The sequence below is a fragment of the Triticum urartu genome, chromosome 3 (genome assembly GCF_003073215.2).
Source record: "Triticum urartu cultivar G1812 chromosome 3, Tu2.1, whole genome shotgun sequence".
Classification (NCBI taxonomy): Eukaryota; Viridiplantae; Streptophyta; class Magnoliopsida; order Poales; family Poaceae; genus Triticum; species Triticum urartu.
The window spans coordinates 712,568,743-712,577,741 of NC_053024.1; positions in this window are offsets into that span (position 1 = coordinate 712,568,743).

The window sequence follows — 8,999 nt, forward strand, 5'->3', positions numbered from 1 at the left end:
GAGGGAGGCGCCCAGGCTTAGGTATGAAGTCCTCCCCTCTCCTCAACTATATATAGGGGTGCCAAGGGGGGTGGCCGGCCCTAGGAGATGGGATCTCCTAGGGGGGCGGCGGCCAAGGGGTGGGGGGCTTGCCCCCCAAGTAAGGGGGCGCCCCCCCTTAGGGTTTCCCCCAACCCTAGGCGCATGGGCCCTTGGGGGGGTGGCGCCCCAGCCCACTTTGGGCTGGGTTCCCTCCCACTTCAGCCCATGGGGCCCCCCTGGATAGGTGGCCCCACCCGGTGGACCCCCGGGACCCTTCCGGTGGTCCCGGTACAATACCGGTGACCCCGAAACTTGTCCCGATGGCTGAAACAGCACTTCCTATATATAAATCTTTACCTCCGGACCATTCCGGAACTCCTTGTGACGTCCGGGATCTCATCCGGGACTCCGAAAAATATTCGGGTTACTACATATACATATCTTCACAACCCTAGCGTCACCGAACCTTAAGTGTGTAGACCCTACGGGTTCGGGAGACAAGCAGACATGACCGAGACGACTCTCCGGTCAATAACCAATAGCGGGATCTGGATACCCATGTTGGTTCCCACATGCTCCACGATGATCTCATCGGATGAACCACGATGTCGAGGATTCAATCAACCCCGTATGCAATTCCCTTTGTCAATCGATATGTTACTTGCCCGAGATTCGATCGTCGGTATCCCAATACCTCGTTCAATCTCGTTACCGGCAAGTCACTTTACTCGTACCGTAATGCATGATCCTGTGACCAGACACTTGGTCACTTTGAGCTCATTATGATGATGCATTACCGAGTGGGCCCAGTGATACCTCTCCGTCATACGGAGTGACAAATCCCAGTCTTGATCCATGTCAACCCAACAGACACTTTCGGAGATACCCGTAGTCTACCTTTATAGCCACCCAGTTACGTTGTGACGTTTGGTATACCCAAAGCACTCCTACGGTATCCGGGAGTTACACGATCTCATGGTCTAAGGAAAAGATACTTTGACATTGGAAAACTCTAGCAAACGAACTATACGATCTTGTGCTATGTTTAGGATTGGGTCTTGTCCATCACATCATTCTCCTAATGATGTGATCTCGTTATCAATGACATCCAATGTCCATAGTCAGGAAACCATGACTATCTGTTGATCAACGAGCTAGTCAACTAGAGGCTTACCAGGGACATGTTGGTGTCTGTTATTCACACATGTATTACGATTTCCGGATAACACAATTATAGCATGAATAAAGACAATTATCATGAATAAGGAAATATAATAATAACGCTTTTATTATTGCCTCTAGGGCATATTTCCAACATGTCCTAGTTCGTCTAGTCGATGAGATTGTCATTCTGGGCCCTATATTTCTACACAATATGTTCCCCTTTGAGAGGTTCATGGGAGTCCTAAAGAAATATGTCTGTAACTGAACTAGGCCAGAAGGAAGCATCTCCATGGGCCATCAAACAGAGGATGCATGTCATTGGATTTTGTGTTCACTTCATTCCTGGCCTTAAGAAGATTGGTCTCCCTCAATCGCGGTATGAGGGGAGACTGACTGGAAAAGGCATTCTAGGAGGGGACTCAATAATATGTAGGGACGGGCATTCTTGGTCTCAAGCACACTACACAGTTCTACAGAACTCTACCTTGGTGACCCTGTATGTCGATGAACAAAAGAACATTCTACGCTCCAAACACCCGGAGCAGTGTGACGACTGGATTACATGTGAACACATCAGGACTTTCGGCAGTTGGTGGGAAACACATCTCAGAGGTGACAACATTGTTTCTGATGAGCTGTACTCGTTGTCCAGGGGGGTGTCTTCGACTGTATTGACTTACAAAGGATACGAGATAAATGGGAATACATTTTACATGATCGCCTAAGATCAAAAGAGCACCAACCAAAACAGCAGTGTCCGCTTTGATGCAGCAACCAAGAGGGGAAAGGACACATATTATGGTTACATAGTGGGCATATGGGAACTTGACTACAGACATGATTTTAAGGTCCCTTTGTTTCAGTGCAAATGGGTCTATCTTTTAGGAGCCGGGGTACAGGTAGACCCACAGTACGGAATGACAACAACGGATCTGAACAATCTTGGGTACACAGATGAACCATTCGTCCTAGCCAATGATGTGGCACATGTTTTCTATGTGAAGGACATGTCTACCAAACCGAGAAAAAGAAAAGATAAGGAAGCGCATACATCATACAATGAGCCAAAGCGCCACATAGTTCTTTCAGGAAAAAGAGACATCGTGGGATTGCAGGGCAAGACAGACATGTCTGAAGATTATGAAAAGTTTAATGAAATTCCTCCCTCCAAAGTCAAGGCTGACCTAAGCACCCTGTTAAGCGATGAAGAATATCCATGGTTATGGCGCAATAAGCAAAGGACACAAGCAAAGAAAAAGTGAAGACTTTCTCTCCACAACTATTATGATCAAGAAATGAAATTCCTTTTGTAACAGACGAGTTTCCATATGAAACCCTGATACTTCGAAAGAGATTGTCCGTTTTGTACACGAAGTGCATCCAGTTTTTGCCGTAACCCTCTCAACTTTTTAGCACATGCTATGTGGGTGAAATGATGATACCCTACCAATTTTCAACCTCTTCAAAGTTCGTTTGTAGTGCTTTTCAATTTCAGGGTCATATAGCTCAAAAAATCAGTAAATGCATGAATAATAACAAATGAAGTCAGAAAGGGTTGAAAATTGATGATGTGGTTTGAATGGTGCAGTTTGAACAAACAAAAAGTCTGGAGTTCAAAAAAATGAAATCCCTTTGTAACAGATGAGTTTTCATCCAAAACCGTGATACTTCGAAAGAGATTGCCCGTTTTGTACACAAAGTGCATCCAGTTTTTGCCGTAACCCTCTCAAATTTTTAGCACATGCTATGTGGGTGAAATTATGAAAACATGCGAACTTTCAACCTTTTCAAAGTTCATTTGTAGTGCTTTTCAATTTCAAGGTCATATAGCTCAAAAATCAGTAAATGCATGAAAAATAACAAATGAAGTCAGAAAGGGTTGAAAATTGATGATGTGGCTATGAATGGTGCATTTTGAACACACACCAAGTATGGAGTTCAAATAAGTTCAAAAAAATGAAATCCCTTTGTAAGAGATGAGTTTTTGTCTGAAACCCTGATACTTCAAAAGAGATTGCCTATTTTGTACACGAAGTGCATCTAGTTTTTGCTGTAACCCTCTCAACTTTTTAGAACATGCTTTGTGGGTGAAATGATGATACCATGCCAACTTTAAACCTTTTCAGAGTTCATTTGTAGTGCTTTTCAATTTCAGGGTCATATAGCTCAAAGAATGAACTAATATAAAAAAGAATGAACTAGAAAACTTTTAGGAAACTCTAATAGAAAAAATAATAAACTAAAAGAATGAACTAGAAAACTTTAATGAAACTCTAATAGCAAAAGATGAACTAGAAAACTTTACTGAAACTCTAATAGCAAAAGGAATCAACTAAAAACCTTTTATAAACCTCTAGTATTATTGAAAGTAAAATTATATAAAATTTATGTAACTAAAATTATCAAAGTTTTTTTTTGTTCAAAACATTAATAGCAAAAGGAATTTTCATAAAGAATTTTCAGTTTGAAACTTTAATAGAAAACTAAAATAACAAAATATGATTTTGATTAAAACAAACATTTCAAATAACCTAAAAATTACCAAATTGAATATAATAATAAAACACAGTAATATTAAATAGCTGGAAAAAAGAATCACTCAAAAATCTACTTTTATAGTATAGTTATTCACAAACAAGTGATTCACACAAATTTTCAAAAATTCAAATTTAAACTATTCAAATTGGAAAACTAATGGTACTAACAAAAAGTTTATAATTTTTATTAACTAAAAGCAAAAAGAATCATTGAAAAGAGTAAGTATTTTGCTATAAGTAGAAGCAAAATAAAATAAATAAAGGAAAAAAGAAAAAAACTGGAAAAAAAATGCCACCTAGTGGGCCACCATGGCCTGAATACGGCTAGAAACCCAACTATGGGCCAGGATTCAGGCCTGCAGAAGGCCCAGTAGGCCCACAGGCAGCGTAGCGTTAGATTAGGCCCGTAAGCCTGCATTTGAGAGGAGCTCAAGAGGGCAGCCGCAGTGGGGCTTATAAACCACTCCAATCTCCTCTCAACTAGTGAGGTGGGACTAAACTTTTGGCCGCGGGCAGCGTGAGGCCTTTGGTCCCAGTTGGTAGCAGCAATCGGGACGAAAGGGGTGCATTGGTACCGGTTCGTGGCACTGATACGTCCATTTTGCATCATGCTTTTATATCGATATTTATTGCATTATGGGCTGTTATTACAGATTGTGTCACAATACTTATGTCTATTCTCTCTTATTTTACAAGGTTTACATAAAGAGAGAATGCCGACAGCTGGGATTTTGGGCTGGAAAAGGAGCAAATATTAGAGACCTATTCTGTGCAGCTCCAAAAGTCCTGAAACTTCACGGAAGATGTTTTCCAAATATATAAAAATACTGAGAGCAAGAACTTCACCAGGGGGCCACACCCTGCCCACGAGGGTGGGGGCGCGCCCTACCCCTCTGGGCGCGCCCCCTACCTCGTGGGCCCCCTGGTAGCCCTCCGATGCCCATCTTCTGCTATATGGAGTCTTTCATTGCGGAAAAAATCATAAGCAAGCTTTCGGGACGAGACTCCGCCGCCACGAGGCGGAACCTTGGCCGAACCAATCTAGGGTCTGGCGGAGCTGTTCTGCCGGGGACACTTCCCTCCGAGAGGGGGAAATCATCTCCATCATCATCAGCAACGATCCTCTCATCGGGAGGGGGTCAATCTCCATCAACATCTTCACCAGCACCATCTCCTCTCAAACCCTAGTTCATCTCTTGTATCCAATTCTTGTCTCCAAGTCTGGGATTGGTACCTGTGGGTTGCTAGCAGTGTTGATTACTCCTTGTAGTTGATGCTAGTTGGTTTATTTGGTGGAAGATCATATGTCCAGATCCTATATGCATATTAATACCCCTCTGATTATGAACATGAATATGCTTTGTGAGTAGTTACGTTTGTTCCTGAGGACATGGGAGAAGTCTTGCTATTAGTAGTCATGTGAATTTGGTATTCATTCAATATTTTGATGAGATGTTATGTGAACGTCGACTACATGACACTTCACGATTATTTGGGCCTAGAGGAAGGCATTGGGAAGTAATAAGTAGATGATGGGTTGCTAGAGTGACAGAAGCTTAAACCCTAGTTTATGCGTTGCTTCGTAAGGGGCTGATTTGGATCCACATGTTTCATGCTATGGTTAGGTTTACCTTAATAATTTTGTTGTAGTTGTGGATGCTTGCAATAGAGGTTAATCATAAGTGGGATGCTTGTCCAAGTAAGGACAGCACCGAAGCACCGGTTCACCCACATACCAAATTATCAAAGTACCGAACGCGAATCATATGATCGTGATGAGACCTAGCTTGACGATAATTCCCATGTGTCCTCGGGAGAGATTTTCGCTATATAAGAAGTTGTCCAGGCTTGTCCTTTGCTACAAAAAGGATTGGGCCACCTTGCTGCACTTTATTTACTTTTGTTACTTGTTGCTCGTTACAAATTATCTTATCACAAAACTATCTGTTACCTATAATTTCAGTGCTTGCAGAGAATACCTTGCTGAAAACCGCTTATCATTTCCTTCTGCTCCTCGTTGGGTTCGACACTCTTACTTATCGAAAGGACTAGATAGATCCCCTATACTTGTGGGTCATCAAGACTCTTTTCTATTGCTGTTGCCGGGGAGTGAAGCGCCTTTGGTAGGTGGAATTTGGTAAGGAAAAAAGTATATAGTGTGCTGAAATTTACTGTCACTTGTTACTATGGAAAGTAATCCTCTGAGGGTCTTGTTCGGGGTATCTTCACCCCGACCAGTAGAGCAAAGAGTTGCTCCTTAACCTACTAAACCTACTGAAAATGAAAATGTCTGCTTTGAAATTCCTTCGGGTATGATAGAAAAACTTCTAGCTAATCCTTTTGCAGGAGATGGAACATTACATCCTGATGAGCACCTAAGAGCATCTCCAGCCGTTGTGCCCCCCACAAGGCGTTTTTTCAGCCTCCTGGGGAGGCCCCGGTGCTAATTTAGTCTTTGGGTGCAAAAAAATTCCAGCCGTTGTGCTGCCCAAGTCGTCATTTCTTCCTAGACCACCGTGGCCATCGCCGGAGTTCGGTCCACCCCGACGTGCCTAGCCCCTCTCCCCTCCTCCCAACCTGTCCATGAGCTCCCCCTCACTCCCGCAGCTCGCCCCACCCACTTGCCCTCGCCGGAGCTGGCTGTTGCACTGAAAACCATCCCCACTGTCGCCGCCTCTGTAACCTCCTGTCGCCGCGGCCTCGCCTCCGTTCCATCCCTCCTCACTGCCCCCTTGGCCTCTGAACGGGTGCGCCTCGTTGCCCCGGTCCCGCCAGTGTCCTTATATCAGCCGGAGCCCGTCGGAGTTGCCCGCACCGTCGAAGACCACCGTCGCCCGCTCACCTTTGTTTCTCCTCTGGCGCCGCCCGTTGCCGCGTCCCCACGCCTTCCCACGCCCCCCTCTGGCCGGGAACGGGTGCGGCGGGCCCCGCCACGGCCGCCGGTGTGCTCGGCTCGGCCGGAGACGGCAGGAGCCGGCCGGTCCATCGCCAGCTTCACCTCTCCCGTCTGCTCCTCTGTCTCTGGTCGGGTGGAGCCGGACGGAGCACGGCGGCGAGCATGCAGGGAGCGGCGAGGAGAGGAGCAAGGCGGCTAGCGGGGAGATGCGGGGCGGGGCCGGCAAGGAGAGGATCAAGGACGCCGAGGGGAGATGCGGGGCGGTGGAAGGAAGAGAGAAAGGAGAGGAGAGAGGAGAGAGGCGAGAGAGAGGGGCTGCAGGTGGGCCTGCACATGCAAAAGGCGAGCACCGGCGTTCCCAGCTGCCCCGCAGGGAGCTGGATGTGGGGTGGGCGCGCCGGCCGTAACATTCGCTAAATCCGGCGAAAAACGAGGTCCTGGGTGCATGGCTGGGACGTTTTTTACAACCGGTGCTAAAAAAAGTGCTCCTAGGGGGGCTGTCGGGGGGCCGGCTGGAGATGCTCTAATATATGTGGATGAAGTTTGTGGATTATTTAAGCTTGCAGGTATGCTCGATGATGTTATCAAGAAGAAGGTCTTCCCTTTATCTTTGGAGGGAGGCGTATTGACATGGTATAGGCTATGTGATGATATGGGATCATGGAACTACAAACGATTGAAATTGGAATTTCATCAGAAGTTTTATCCTATGCATCTTGTTCATCGTGATCGTAATTATATATATAATTTTTGGCCTCGCGAAGGAGAAAGCATCGCTCAAGCTTGGGGGAGGCTTAAGTCAATGTTATATTCATGCCCCAATCATGAGCTCTCAAGAGAAATGATTATTCAAAAAAATTATGCTCGGCTTTCTGATAACAACTGCACCATGCTTGATACTTCTTGTGCTGGCTCTTTTATGATGAAGACTATTGAATTCAAATGGGATTTATTGGAAAGAATTAAATGCAACTCTGAAGATTGGGATCTCGACGAAGGTAAGGAGTCAGGTATGACACCTAAGTTTGATTGTGTTAAATATTTTATGGATACCGATGTTTTCCGTAAATTTAGCACTAAATATGGACTTGACTCTGAGATAGTAGCTTCTTTCTATGAATCTTTTGCTACTCATGTTGATCTCCCTAAGGAGAAGTGGTTTAAATATCATCCCCCCATTGAAGTAAAAGTAGCTGCACCTATTAAAGTTGAAGAAAAGACTGTCACTTATAATGATCCTATTATTCCCACTGCTTATGTTGAGAAACCACCTTTTCCTATTAGGATAAAAGATCATGCTAAAGCTTCAACTATGGTTCGTAAAAGCAATATTAGAACCTATACACCTCATGAGCAAGTTAAAGTTGAACCTAATATTTCTATTGTTAAGGATCTCTTGGCTGATAATATTACTGGGCATGTTATTTATTTCTGTGATGAAACTGCTAGAATTGCTAAACCTTGTGCTAAAGATAAACATAGACCTATGGTAGGCATGCCTGTTATTTTTGTTAAAATAGGAGATCATTGTTATCATGGCTTGTGTGATATGGGTGCTAGTGCTAGTGCAATACCTATTGACTTATACAAAGAAATTATGCATGATATTGCACCTGCTGAGTTAGAAGAAATTGATGTCACCATTAAACTTGCCAATAGAGATACTATTTCACCAATGGGAATTGTTAGAGATATTGAAATCTTGTGTGGGAAAACTAAATATCCTGCTGATTTTCTTGTTCTTGGTTCCCCCACAAGATAGCTTTTGTCCCATTATATTTGGTAGAACCTTCTTAAACACTGTTAATGCTACACTACTAGAGAAAAGCCTAGCAGCAGCGCGGGTTTTAGGCCTATCAGTAGCGCTGGGCGATGCACTACTGATAAGGCGCTACAGCTAACGTATAGCAGTAGCGTGCCTCCGACCACGCTACTGCTAAATCGACTTAATAGTAGCGACTTCCCGGAGGAGCACTACTGGTAATTAGTAGTAGCGCTTCTCCCTGCCCGCGCTGCTACTATTATTTCGTATTTTTTTTTATTTCATGTTGTATTCGTACACCTTTACACAAGTTTTCATACAACAGGAATTTAGAAATTGTTTTTACATCATAATGAGTTATTACATCATGGGGTGAAAGAACCGTGGACTAGTTTCAAGTAGATGGACATCCACTTGAAACTAATCCGCGGTTCTTTCACCGAATGATATAATAAATATCATCATCATCATCATCATATCATTAACAACTTATCATCATAATACATCATTGTCATATAACACCTCCTCAAGATCATCGTTTTCATCAATGAGACATCACATAGAAAATTGGTCATTAGTCGTAATCACAAGTACTCCTCATCATCAACTCTAACACATT